The sequence below is a fragment of the Delphinapterus leucas genome, chromosome 18, assembly GCF_059928025.1.
Source record: "Delphinapterus leucas isolate spDelLeu-1000000601 "Yukka" chromosome 18, BTC_Dleu_Yukka2, whole genome shotgun sequence".
NCBI lineage: Eukaryota > Metazoa > Chordata > Mammalia > Artiodactyla > Monodontidae > Delphinapterus > Delphinapterus leucas.
Window position 1 is genome coordinate 45,954,064 of NC_143146.1, and position 14,563 is coordinate 45,968,626.

A 14,563-nucleotide genomic window follows, 5' to 3' on the forward strand; every position below is an offset into this window, starting at 1 on the left:
AGCATATGAAAAGATATTCAAACAATATTAATCAAGAGAAAGCAAAGTAAAAGCACAGTGATATATCATTTTATTTCTCATGAGATTTATAAAAATTTAAAAGTATTGACTAAGATGTAAAACAAAAATATAATCTGAGACATCATTAGTGAGTTTAAATTGGTACAACTTGCAAAATAATCAGGCATTCTCTTGTAAAGTTGAATATATGCATTTTTCATGACTCTTCAATTCTATATGAGTATACATCTTAGGGAAATTCACATATGTCTACCAAGAGATATACCTAAAAATGTAGCAATATTATCAAATATTTTATTATAAAATCAAAAAACTGAAAACAACCCAATTGTCCAAGTAGAGTAAAATGAAAAAAAAAAAAAATCAGGTGTTGTAGTCATGTGATGGAATACTGTACCACAGTAAAATTGGATGAACTACATGACATTTATCAAGACATGAATGTCAAGAGTTCTGTTGAGTGAAAAGAACTAGACACATAAGAATATACACAGTATGATTCCATATATATAAAGGTCAAAAACAAAATTAAACAATCTATTACTTAGATAAACATACCTGTGTGATAAAAAACATTTTAAAAAATAAGCAAACAGTAAACAAAATTCTGAATTGAAGTTCCCTTTTGGAGGGGAGAGGAAAGGGATGAAATTATAGAGGACATACAAGGGTATTCAAAATTAATGTTTTGTTTTATTTACTAATGAATCTCATTGTTCATTTTGCTATTTTAAAGGTATACAAACATGTTAAATATTTCTTTGTGTGTATGACCTATTTCTCTAAAATAAAATAAAAATGGAAGCTATCTGAAAACATGTACTTTGTATTTTGACAGTACTTTCTATGGTACTTAATAAAACTAGCTCAGATTTCAATATAAACTTAGTAAAAATCAAATTTTAAAAAATAAAATGAAATGGAAAAAATTCACCCTTTGTAAAATACCCAAAAGATCTAAAGAATTATTATCATTTTAGTACCTTGTCAAGTAGCTTGTGTTTGACACCATTTACCACTTGGGTAATAAAAGGAAGATGGGAACTCCTGGCTCAGGGTCTCTTCCCTCCGCTGTCACTGAACTGCCCCAGAGCCCAAGGGGAGGGCGGCCTCACTGAGGCTGCTGGCTCAAGAGGGGCCCCAGCAACTTAAAGCCGTGACAGTCCTGGGGACCGTGGGCCGGATCTCTCATCCTGGGGTAAGCCAGCTGCCATGTCATGAGAACACTCAAGCAGCCCTAAGGAGAGATCCATGTGTCAAGGAACTGAGGCCTCCTACCTACAGCCACATACTTCTAAATATTTTCAAAACATTTGTATGAATTTTCATCCTCAGCAGCAGTGAATGAGATTCAAGGATTATACACATTCTTGCCAAACTTGATAATACCAGTCATTTTCATTTGAACTTTCTGGTTGTATTGGTGATGATGGAGTGCCATGAGAGATTTGACTTCATTAAACAGAATAGCTTCAAGATGGTGGAAGAGTAAGACGTAGAGATCACCTTCCTTCCCACAAATAAGTAAGAAATACAACTACATGTGGAACAACTCCTACAGAACACCTGCTGAACACTGGCAGAAGACCTCAGACCTCCCAAAAGGCAAGAAACTCCCCATGTACCTCGGTAGGGCAAAAGAAAAAAGAAAAAACAGTGACAAAAGAATAGGGATGGGACTTGCACCAGTGGAAGGGAGCTGTGAAGGAGGAAAGGTTTCCACACAAAAGGAAGTCCCTTCGTGGGCAGTGACTGCAGGTGGCAGAGGGGGGCAAGATTCGGAGCCACAGAGGAGAGCGCAGCAACAGGGGTGAGGAGGGCAAAGCAGAGAGATTCCCGCACAGAGGATCGGTGCCGACCAGCACTCACCAGCCCGAGAGGCTTGTCTCCCCACCCGCTGGGACAGGTGGGTGCTGGGAGCTGAGGCTCCGGCTTTGGTGAGATCCCAGGGAGGGGAATGGGGTTGGCTGCATGAACACAGCCTGAAGGAGGCTGGTGCACCAGAGTTAGCCAGGAGAGAGTCTGGGAAAAAGTCTGGAACTGCCGAAGAGGCAAGAGACTTTTTCTTGCCTCTTTGTTTTGCAGTGCGCGAGGAGAGGGGATTAAGAGCATCACTTAAACGAGCTCCAGAAACGGGCGCAAGTCATGGCTATCAGCACAGGCCCCAGAGATGGGCATGAGACGCTAAGGCTGCTGCTGCAGCCACCAAGAAGCCTGTGTGCAAGTAAGGTCACTATCCACACCTCTCCCCAGGGAGCCTGTGCAGCCCACCACTGCCAGGGTCCCGTGATCCAGAGACAACTTCCCCAGGAGAACACACGGCATGCCTCAGGCTGGTGCAACGTCACGTCGGCCTCTGCCACTGCAGGCTCGCCCCTCACTCCGTACTCCTACATGCCCCCAGCCTGAGTGAGCCAGAGGCCCCGAATAAGCTGTTCCTTTAACCCCCTCCTGTCTAAGCAAAGAAAAGACGCCCTCAGGCGACCTACACACAGAGGCGTGTCCAAATCAAAACCTGAATCCCAGGAGTTGTGAACATAAAGAAGATAAAGGGAAATCTCCCCCAGCCTCCTCAGGAGCACTGGATTAAATCTCCACAGTCACCTTGATGTACACTGCATCTCTGAAATACCTGAATAGACCACGAATCATCCCAAATTAAGGAGGTGGACTTTGGGAGCAATGATATATATTTTTTTTTTCTCTATTTCACTTTTTGTGAGTGTGTAATATCAAACAGTGAAAATCTCCCAGAGATCTCCATCTCAACACCAAGACCCAGCTCCACTCAACAACCAGCAAGCTACAGTTCTGGACACCTTATGCTAAACAACTAGCAAGACAGGAAAACAACCCCACCCATTACCAGAGAGGCTGCCTAAAATCATAATAAGGTCACAGACACCCCAAAACACACCACCAGATGTGGACTTGCCCAGCATAAAGACAAGATCCAGCCTCATCCAAGAGAACACAGGCACTAGTCTCCTCCAGCAGGAAGCCTACACAACCCACTGAACCAACCTTAGCCACTGGCAGCAAACACCAAAAACAACGGGAACTACAAACCTGCAGCCTGAGAAAAGAAGACCCCAAACACAGTAACATAAGAAAAATGAGAAGACAAAGAAACACACAGCAGATGAAGGAGCAAGGTAAAAACCCACCAGACCTAAAAAATGAAAAGGAAATAGGCAGTCTCCCTGAAAAAGAATTCAGAATAATGATAGTAAAGATGATCCAAAATCTTGGAAATAGAATGGAGAAAACAAAGAAACATTTAACAAGGACCTAGAAGAACTAAAGAGCAAACAAACAATGATGAACAACACAATAAATGAAATTAAAACTTCTCTAGAAGGGAACAATAGCAGAATAACTGAAGCAGAAGAACGGATAAGTGACCTGGAAGATAAAATAGTGGAAATAACTACTGCAGACCAGAATAAAGAAAAAAGAATGAAAAGAATTGAGGACAGTCTCAGAGACATCTGGGACAACATTAAACACACCAACATTCGAATTATAGGGGTCCCAGAAGAAGAAGAGAAAAGTAAAGGGACTGAGAATATATTTGAAGAGATTATAGTTGAAAACTTCGCTAATATGGGAAAGGAAATAGGTAATCAAGTGCAGGAAGTGCAGAGAGTCCCATACAGGATAAATCCAAGGAGAAACAGACCAAGACACATATTAATCAAACTATCAAAAATTAAATACAAAGAAAAAATATTAAAAGCAGCAAAGGAAAAACAAGAAAAAGCATACAAGGGAAACTCAATAAGGTTAACAGATGATCTTTCAGCAGAAACTCTGCAAGCCAGAAGGGAGTGGCAGGACATATTTAAAGTAATGAAAGAGAAAAACCTACAATGAAGATTACTCTACCCAGCAAGGATCTCATTCAGATTTGATGGAGAAATTAAAACCTTTACAGACAAGCAAAACCTAAGGGAATCCAGCACAACCAAACCATCTTTACAACAAATGCTAAAGGAACTTCTCTAGGCAGGAAACACAAGACAAGGAAAAGATCTACAATAACAAACCCAAAACAATTAAGAAAATGGTAATAGGATCATACATATCGATAATTACCTTAAATGTAAATGGATTAAATGCTGCAACCAAAGGACATAGACTGGCTGAATGAATACAAAAACAAGACCTGTATATATGCTGTCTACAAGAGACCCACTTCAGACCTAGGGACACATACAGACTGAAAGTGAGGGGATGGAAAAAAATATTCCATGCAAATGAAAAGCAAAAGAAATCTGTAGTAGCAATTCTCATATCAGACAAAATAGACTTTAAAACAGTGACTATTAGAAGAGACAAAGAAGGACACTACATAATGATCAAGGGATCAATCCAAGAAGAAGATATAACAATTTAAATATTTATGTGCCCAACATAGGAGCACCTCAATACATAAGGGAAGTACTAACAGCCATAAAAGGGGAAATCGACAGTAACACAATCATAGTAGGGGACTTTAACACCCCACTTTCACCAATGGACAGATCATCCAAAATGAAAATAACTACAGAAACACAAGCTTTAAATGATACACTAAACAAGATGGACTTAATTGATATTTATAGGACATTCCATCCAAAAACAACAGAACACAATTTCTTCTCAAGGGCTCATGGAACATTCTCCAGGATAGACCATATCTTGGTTCACAAATCAAGCCTTGGTAAATTTAAGAAAAATGAAATTGTATCAAGTATCTTTTCCAACCACAATGCTATTAGACTAGATATCAATTACAGGAAAAAATCTATAAAAAATACAAACACATGGAGGCTAAACAATACTCTATTTAATAACCAAGGGATCACTGAAGAAATCAAAGAGGAAATCAAAAACTACCTAGAAACAAATGACAATGAAAACACAATGACCCAAAACCTATGGGATGCAGCAAAACCAGTTCTAACAGGGAAGTTTATTGCAATACAATCCTACCTTAAGAAACAAGAAACATCTCAAATAAACAACCTAACCTTACACCTAAAGCAAATAGAAAAAGAAGAATCAAAAACCCCCAAAGTTAGCACAAGGAAAGAAATCATAAAGATCAGATCAGAAATAAATGAAAAAGAAATGAAGGAAATGATAGCAAAGATCAATAAAACTAAAAGCTGGTTCTTTGAGAAGATAAACAAAATTTATAAGCCATTAGCCAGACTCATCAGGAATAAAAGGGAAAAGACTCAAATCATTAGAATTAGAAATGAAAAAGGAGAAGTAAAAACTGACACTGCAAAAACACAAAGGATCATGAGAGATTTCTACAAGCAACTATATGCCAATAAACTGGACAACCTGGAAGAAATGGACAAATTCTTAGAAAAGCACAACCTTCTGAGACTGAACCAGGAAGAAATAGAAAATATAAAGAGACCAATCACAAGCACTGAAATTTAGACTGTGATTAAAAATCTTCCAACAAATAAAAGTCCAGGACCAGATGGCTTCACAGGTGAATTCTATCAAACATTTAGACAAGAGCTAACACCTATCCTTCTCAAACTCTTCCAAAATATAGCAGAGGAAGGAACACTCCCAAACTCATTCTACGAGGGCACCATAACCCTGATACCAAAACCAGAAAAAGATACTACAAAAAAATAAAATTACAGACCAATATCACTGATGAATATAGATGCAAAAATCCTCAACAAGGGCTTCCCTGGTGGCGCAGTGGTTGAGAGTCTGCCTGCTGATGCAGGGGACACGGGTTCGTGCCCCGGTCCGAGAAGATCCCACATGCCACAGAGCACTAGGCCCGTGAGCCATGGTCACTGAGCCTGTGCTTCTGGAGCCTGTGCTCTGCAATGGGAGAGGCCACAAAAGTGAGAGGCCTGCATACCGCAAAAAAAAAAAAAAATCCTCAACAAAATACTAGCAAACAGAATCCAACAACACATTAAAAGGATCATACACCATGATCAAGTGGGATTTATCCCAGGGATGCAAGGATTCTTCAATATACGCACATCAATCAATGTGATACACCATACGAAAAAACTGAAGAATAAAAACCATATGATCATCTCAATAGATGCAGGAAAAGCTTTTAACAATATTCAACACCCATTTATGATAAAAACTCTCCAGAAAGTGGTCATAGAGGGAACCTACCTCAACATAATAAAGGCCACATACCACAAACCTACAGGAAACATCATTCTCAGTGGTGAAAAACTGAAAGGATTTCCTCTAAGATCAGGAATGAGACAAGGATGTCCACTCTCACCACTATTATTCAACATAGTTTTGGAAGTCCTAGCCACAGCAATCAGAGAAGAAAAAGAAATAAAAGGAATACAAATTGGAAAAGAAGAAGTAAAACTGTCACTGTTTGCAGATGACATGATACTATACATAGAGAATCCTAAAGATGCCACCAGAAAACTACTAGAGCTAATCAATGAATTTGGTAAAGTAGCAGGATACAAAATTAATGCACAGAAATCGCTGGCATTCCTATACACTAATGATGAAAAATGTGAAAGAGAAATTATGGAAACACTCCCATTTACCATTGCAACAAAAAGAATAAAATACCTAGGAATAAACTTACCTAGGGAGACAAAAGAGCTGTACGCAGAAAATTACAGGACACTGATGAAAGAAATTAAAGATGATACAAATAGATGGAGAGATATACCATGTTCTTGGATTGGAAGAATCAACATTGTGAAAATGACCCTACTACCCAAAGCAATCTACAGATTCAATGCAATCCCTATCAAACTACCCCTGGCATTTTCCCAGAACTAGAACAAAAAATTTCACAATTTGTATGGAAACACAAAGACCCTGAATAGCCAAAGCAATCTTGAGAAAGAAAAACAGAGCTGGAGGAATCAGGTTCCCAGACTTCAGACTATACTACAAAGCTGGGACAGTAATCAAGACAGTATGGTACTGGCACAAAAACTGAAATATAGATCCATGGAACAGGATAGAAAGCCCAGAGATAAACCCACGCACATATGGTCACCTTATTTTTTATAAAGGAGGCAAGAATATACAATGGAGAAAAGACAGTCTCTTCAATAAGTGGTCCTGAGAAAACTGGAGAGCTACATGTAAAAGAATGAAATTAGAACATTCTCTAACACCACACACAAAAATAAACTCAAAATGGATTAAAGACCTAAATGTATGACCAGGTACTAGAAAACTCCTAGAGGAAAACATACCCAGAACACTCTGTGACATAAATTGCAGCAATATCTTTTTGGATTCCTCTCCTAGAGTAATAGAAAAAAACAAAAATAAAGAAATGGGACCTAATTAAACTTGAAAGCTTTTGCACAGCAAAGGAAACCATAAATGAAACAAAAAGACAACCCACAGAATGGGAGAAAATATTTGCAAACAATGTAACCAACAAGGGATTAATCGCCAAAATATACAAACAGCTGATACAGCTCAATATCAAAAAAGCAAATAACCTAATCAATGTGCAGAAGATTTAAATAGACATTTATCCAAAGAAGACATACAGATGGACAAAAATCACATGAAAAGATGTTCCACATTGTTAATTATCAGAGAAATGCAAATCAAAACTACAATAAGGTATATCACCTCGCACCAGTCAGAATGACCACCATCATAAAGTTTACAAATAATAAATGTTGGAGAGGGTGTGGAGGAAAGGGAACCCTCCTACACTGTTGGTGGGAATGTAAATTGATGCAGCCACTAGGGAGAATGGGATGGAGGTTCCTTGAAAAACTAAAAATAGAATTACCATATGACACAGCAATCCCACTCCTGGGCATATATCCAGAGAAAACCATAATTCAAAAAGATATGTGCACCCCAATGTTCATTGCAGCACTATTTACAATAGCCAAGACATGGAAGCAACCTAAATGTCCATTGACAGATGAATGTATAAAGAAGATATGGCATATTTATACAATGGAATATTACTCAGCCATAAAAAAGAATGAAATAATGCCATTTGCAGCAAGATGGATGGACCTAGAGATTATCATACCAAGTGAAGTAAGCCAGACAGAGAAAGCCAAATATCATCTGATATCGCTTACATGCAGAATCTAAAAAACAAATGATACAAATGAAATTATTTACAAAACAGAAACAGACCCACAGACATAGAAAATATATTTATGGTTACCAAAGTGGAAAGTTGGGGGAGGGATAAATTAGGAGTTTGGGATTTACATATACAAACTACCATATATAAAATAGATAACCAACAAGGACCTACTGAATAGCACAGGGAACTATACTTAATATTTTGTAATAACCTATAAGGGAAAAGAATCTGAAAAAAAATAGATATATATGTATGTACAACTGAATCACTTTGCTGTACACCTGAAACTAACACAACATTGTAAATCAACTATACTTTAACAAAAATAAATTAATTTTTTTAAAAAGAAAAGAAACATGATGCAGGAGTGGAAAATAACAGTGAACAGGTGTTTAGAATAGGTTGGATCCTTCCACAGGTTGACCAGGAAGAGCCTCTCTGAAGAGAAGGCATGCAAAGTCAGATCTGAAAGAGGAGAAAGGGCCCCATTTGAAGAGTGGGACAGGCAAGGAGTTGGAGGCAAGAGGAAGGAAGATTCCAGGCCAAGAGAAGTGCACCTACCAAGGCATGGAGAAGAGGTTTGGCATCTAAGAACTGAGGAACAGAATGGTGGAATGCTGAGAATGTCAAAAGTAGGACTGAAAAAAAGGAGGCTGAAACCAGATCATGCAGGGCCTTGAAGGCCATGCTAAGGAGGTCTGATTCTTTTTCTCAAAGATCAATAGGAAGAAATGGAATGAGTTTAAGTGTAGAAGCCACATGATTCAATCTGTGCTGTAAAAGATTACTTTGTTATTTGGTGAATAGTAGAAACAAGAAATTACTGTGATAATAGTAGAGTTGAAGAGAAGTAGAGGGTAGAACTAGGATTGTAGCAGTGTCAGAAACAAAGTGAGGAGATTGAAGGTCTGTTCTGAAGATAAAATTATGTCAGAGAAAATTACATAAAACAGTAACAGATCAAAAATGTATACAATTCTCATTCTCTAAGGATGCTTCAGTTATTTCAACTGATTTCTCTGTCTTCATAAAGTTCTACAGACATTAAAAAATAAAAACCTCCTTATTATTCATAGCACTGACAGTACTGCCCAGGCCACTCTAAGTCACACAACTTCTTCCTGGGGGAAAAAACATACAACTATCAGAAACATGTCAGAATATCACAAACACTTTCGATCATCTGTATAAACTGTAAAATGTGCTATTATTTTACTTGTTCCCTAAGTTTCAAATTTTCATAGATTAAAAAGCAAAGACTTTCACTACCACAGCCAACTAACCTGTGCCCCTATTTCCCAACACATTTGTTTCTCTCTGACCCCGCTTCCTACAATAATAAAATAAGCCAATGCTTACTAGGCACCAACACTGCTCGTAACACTTGTAAATATTAACTGGTTTAACCCTGAGAGGAAGTTACTCTTAATTATCCCCATTCACTATACATGAATTCAAACATGTTTTTTGTTGCCCCAGCTTTAGGTTTTAGAAGGAGCTTGAAGCCACACTGACATCAAACAGTGCGTGTAACCTGCCTTAGTTAAACGTGCTTTGATCTTAAGTGTCTTTGCTGATTAATTTTGGTAAAAATAGCCGATCAAGATCAACAAAAATTTAGAAAACACATTGGGTAAAAGAATCAACATCTCCCCCAGCAGGCTGAGAATGCGCGATTTCTCTATTACAAGGAGATAAATAGGAAATAGAAATGCAAGCAAATTTCTAAGCAAATAAACTCTTTATTACCAAGTATTTCAAATGTTGCAGAGTATACAGAATGAAACCAGCCAGGATCCAAACATCCCACTTAAAACTGGGAGAAAAAAAGAGTATAACATCTGAATATGTAAAACTCAGCTTTTATTTCAGTTTTGTTTTGTTTTTCAGCTGTCACACTCCAAAACAGATTAAACTGAAATCTCTCTTAGGAGCCGGGAGACCCACGGGAGCGTGTTGACAGCCAGAGGAGCCACAGCCTTGGCACGAAGTCCTCACTTACCAGCACTTAAGTACTAAGCCTGTAATGAATGGTTCACAGTGGTGCTAAGTCTGTAAAGCACAGTTCATCGTGGTTCTCAACCTTGGCAACACCTTAAAATCACCTGGAGTGCTTTCTTAAAATACCACCCCAGACATTCTTTTCAGCTGCCCTCAGGTGGGCCCTGGGAACCGGTGCTTCTTACAAACCCCTGGGTGATTCTACTCTGCCGACAAAGCTGGAGAACCACCTCTGGAAAGCTGAGCCTCAGGGGTTGCCATGCTGCAACATGCTTTTGGGCTTATCCCTGCCTGGAAAGGCAAGAAAATCACAGGACGCTGAAGCCAGCTTCTGAGTTCCTGCAGTCGCTATAAGCACGGGGCTGACCCTCTCTCTCGCTGCTGAACTCCCAGCGGGAGAAACCACTAAGAGCACCACCCTCTGGAAAACTTCGCTGTCAGTAAAGCTAGCCGCTGCTCACAACTTCTTCCAAAACTTACCTGCTTCAACATAACATGTTAACAATCTTTGAGAGCCAATAAAAGTATAGTTTTCTTCATTGCTAGTATGAATTAGGTAACTGTGAATTAGAGAGAGCGCTGAGTGAAGAAACTGAGTACCTAATATGTGTTAGACGTTTTACTTACTTTGCTTTCAATCCTTACCACAAATCTGTGAGGAAGGAGTTGTTTTATTTTAGTCTCCCAGGAGGAAACTGAGGCTCAGGGAGATGAGTCACTGATTTCTCAAAGTCACGGGGCTACTGAAAGGAACAATGGGAGGAGACCCAATCTGGATTTTACTATCCCACACTGCCCCCTATGGCAGCAGGGGTCAGTGCAAGTGCAAGTTCAAAGAACTTAAAATGCCTGAAGGCGGCCAGCTTGAAGTCTTCCCGGTGGACCTAATTGGCTGTGATTGCTCTTTCCTCCCAACACTTAACAGCCTTTCTGTTGGTACCACTGGCTTACAGCTGAACTCTTACCGCCTTTGGTTAATTGCCAGTTCATGTGCTTTCAGCTCATCGCGATTACAAGCAAGCTCAAACCAGTAAAGGCGGTCTTTGGTATTTTTAATCCACCTGAGAGCCTAAAATTGCCTTAGGCAATGCTTCTCAAACTATTATGGCCTTATGAATCACCTATGGACCTTGTTAAAATGCAGATTCTCATGCACCCCTCCAACCTCCATCTTACCAGCTTCATCCGTACGCCCCCATCTTTCTATGTCCCTTTTCTTTTCAGAAAAATTTGCCTGTCTCTGGCTTTTCCAGTCTCCTTAGAGACAGCAAAGAATTAGAAATAACAAATAACTTTACATGCACAAACACTCAGTTCTCTGTAAACACTTACTAAATTAATAAATGGTTTTGCCCTCCTGTAAACAAGTCAACCCCAATGGATCCTCAATATTGAGTTCTAGAAGTCTCTACTATTAAAAAAAATTAGTTGTGAAAATACGAAGAAGTAACAGGTATCTATAAAAATCCCTCTTAATTGGATTCATTTCAGCCTCTTTTCACAAAGAGAAAAGAATAAATCAAAGGCACCACCAATATTTAGAGGGAATTTCAGAAAGAGTGCAAGGGCAAGGACATCAGGATGTCAGAAATGGTGTTTGATACTCTTAAAGCACACATCTTCCTATGATAGTCTTAAACTATATAGAGAAACATGTAGGAAATGCCCAGCCCCGTGCAATTTGTATGATTCACTTGATACATACTAAAGTTGTCTCATGGGTGAACTGAGGATATTACTACTTCAAATATGGGTTTGTCATAAAGAGTAAAGGAAATGGCAGATGTGTTTCTTAGTAGTTACCACTAAGTAGATACTCAGTAAATGTTCAGTTCCAGCTTATGTTGGTAACTGTTTTCATCCCAGGGGTATGGGGAAGAAGGGTAGCAAATACTTAGTCAACATGTTTGTTGAACTTAAAGAAAGCTCTGACCATGGCAAAGATTTTATATGTTAAGCAATCTTAGCTCTTGTAGCCTTCCAAAATCATATGAAAAGAGATGTCAAGTTCTAAAAAATATAGTTGTCCATGTACAATCAAATTGCACCCAGGGGCAGGGAAAGAGGGAATGATGAAAACAAACTGATGTTAGAAAAAGTCCCATCACTGCAAAAAAGTTCATAGGAAAAGATCAAATCATAGCACCAGATAATAGGCACTCTAGTAAAGCAGTGACATTAAAATAACTATAAAAGAAAATCTGAAAAAGAACCTTACCTAAGGGAAAAGTAAGGAAAAGGAAACAATGATTGTTAATTGAGCAAAATTTAGCCTATATATTTAAGATAGGCAAACAAGATATCATTCTCAGAGAGAAATTTTTATTAAAATTAAAGTCATACATAAATTGTCCAACTGACTAACAGTCCCCACAAACAAAACCTACAGCAAGATGTCAGAGCTAAAATACTCATGGCAAATCAAAAACAAAACAAAACAAGAAAGTGCAAGATATTTTATATTATATTACATATTTACTTAGCAATAAAATCATCTTTTCTATTTCTTCCTAAAACTTTTGAGCATTCAACTAGTAATTGCCCTTAATGTACTATTACATCTATCCAATATTTTGTTAATTAGGTTATACACAATAAAATCCAGGGGCTACAGAGAACACATTCAAAGTCGATGGGCTCAACACAAAATTCTATTATATGTGATTACATTTCTAAGGCCAGAAAGAAAGCCCATGGGAATGAAGGTAATTGCCACACTTTACACATGTGGAAAATGTCATACTATCTCCTCTCCCGGAGGTTTCTGAGGAGTGTATTTTATTCCATGGGAAGCCTGAGGCATGTTAGAACCCCTCAGCCTGTGTGTACTCCCCTCCTTTGTCTCCCCTCCACAATGAGTGCGGTGCCTTAAGTGTCTATGCTCAAGACTGTACTCTAGTTTTGGTTCTGGTTTGTTTTGTGTCAGATTCACATGCCCATCTTCCTGCTGATTATCTTACTAATGCTGTAACTTTGATGAGTTACCACCACCTAGAGACCTGTGAGGTCTATTAGAAAGCGTTCTCAAATCTTGAGCCAAGAAAGAAAAGTAAGAGCTAGTTAAACATCATTAAGGACTGTTGTCTCAAAAAAGCCATTAGAGATGTACCACAGCTCAGCACATACATTCATGTTTTCTATTGAAAAATGAAACTTTAAAAAAAGAAAATGTTAGTATTAATAATTCGAGTACTTTGTCTAACAAAAACCAGCGTAAAAACTGGAGATGTCAGTTCATCTCAAGTTCAATTTCCGGATGAGGATGGGGAATCACGCCCTTGACTTCAGAACAGATCTTATGACTTCCCAGAAGAGTTATTCACCTACCTGGTAAATTCCAAAGGTTCTGGAAAATCATCCCCAACTCAACTACATCACAAACCCACATCTACCAAAAATGTACTTTCTCCACATCTTGAATGATATGTATATTTTTTTTTCTTTGGTGGGGGGGTGGCTGGGTTTGCTCTTCATTGCTGCACACGGGCTTTCTCTAGTTGTGGTGAGTGGGGGCTACTCTTCGTTGCAGTGCACGGGCTTCTCACTGCAGTGGCTTCTCTTGCTGCGGAGCACAGGCTCTAGGTGCACGGGCTTCAGTAGTTGTGGCACGCAGGCTTAGTAGTTGTGGCACACGGGCTTGGTTGCTCTGTGGCATGTGGGATCTTCCCGGACCAGGGGTCAAACCCGTGTCCCCTGCATTGGCAGGTGGATTCTTAACCACTGCACCACCAGGGAAATCCTTTGGATGACATTTTTATTATTGTTATTAGTATTAGTATTATAGCTGCTTCTCTTGGTTTCCAGTTGTCCTCCTCTTTGATGCAGGTAGGCTTAGAAAGGTAACACTTCAAGTCTTATATACTTGCGTATTCTAAGTTATCTATCCCTTTACTGAGAGCTGCAGTGGTGAACAGATCTAATGAGGAGTGTGAGAGGACACAGATACCTGAGAGGAGAGCAGGAGCAGGAAGGAGCACTAAGGGTTCTGATCTCCCCACAATTTTACCTAAGGCTTCAGCAGGGCAAACACTTACGTAAATGAAATCATAAATAGAACAAAAAACATTTAAAAGAGATAAGCCCAGAGCTGTTCTGATTGATGCTACAATTGAAGTCTGGACCTCTGCCCACTGTACTTGTCCTTCCAGACCCTGAGGCAGTTCAGAGAAATGCTAGGCTCTCAGGAAAGATGCTTTGAAAACCACCAGTCCATTGGAAGTTGATATAATGAAAGAAATCCTCTCTAAGAACCATTCCTTCTCTTAAATCTTTAATCAATAATTTATGATTTCAGAAGTTAATATCTGGATAAATAGTTGGGAGGATGAATGCAAGAAAGAAAGGCATGATAAATTGTTGTTTTTCATCCAGATCCTTTTTGCTATTAGCAAATCTATTTTCAAATAACATGGGACTAGCTTAAGCAAAGGTAAGGTAGAAAGAAGG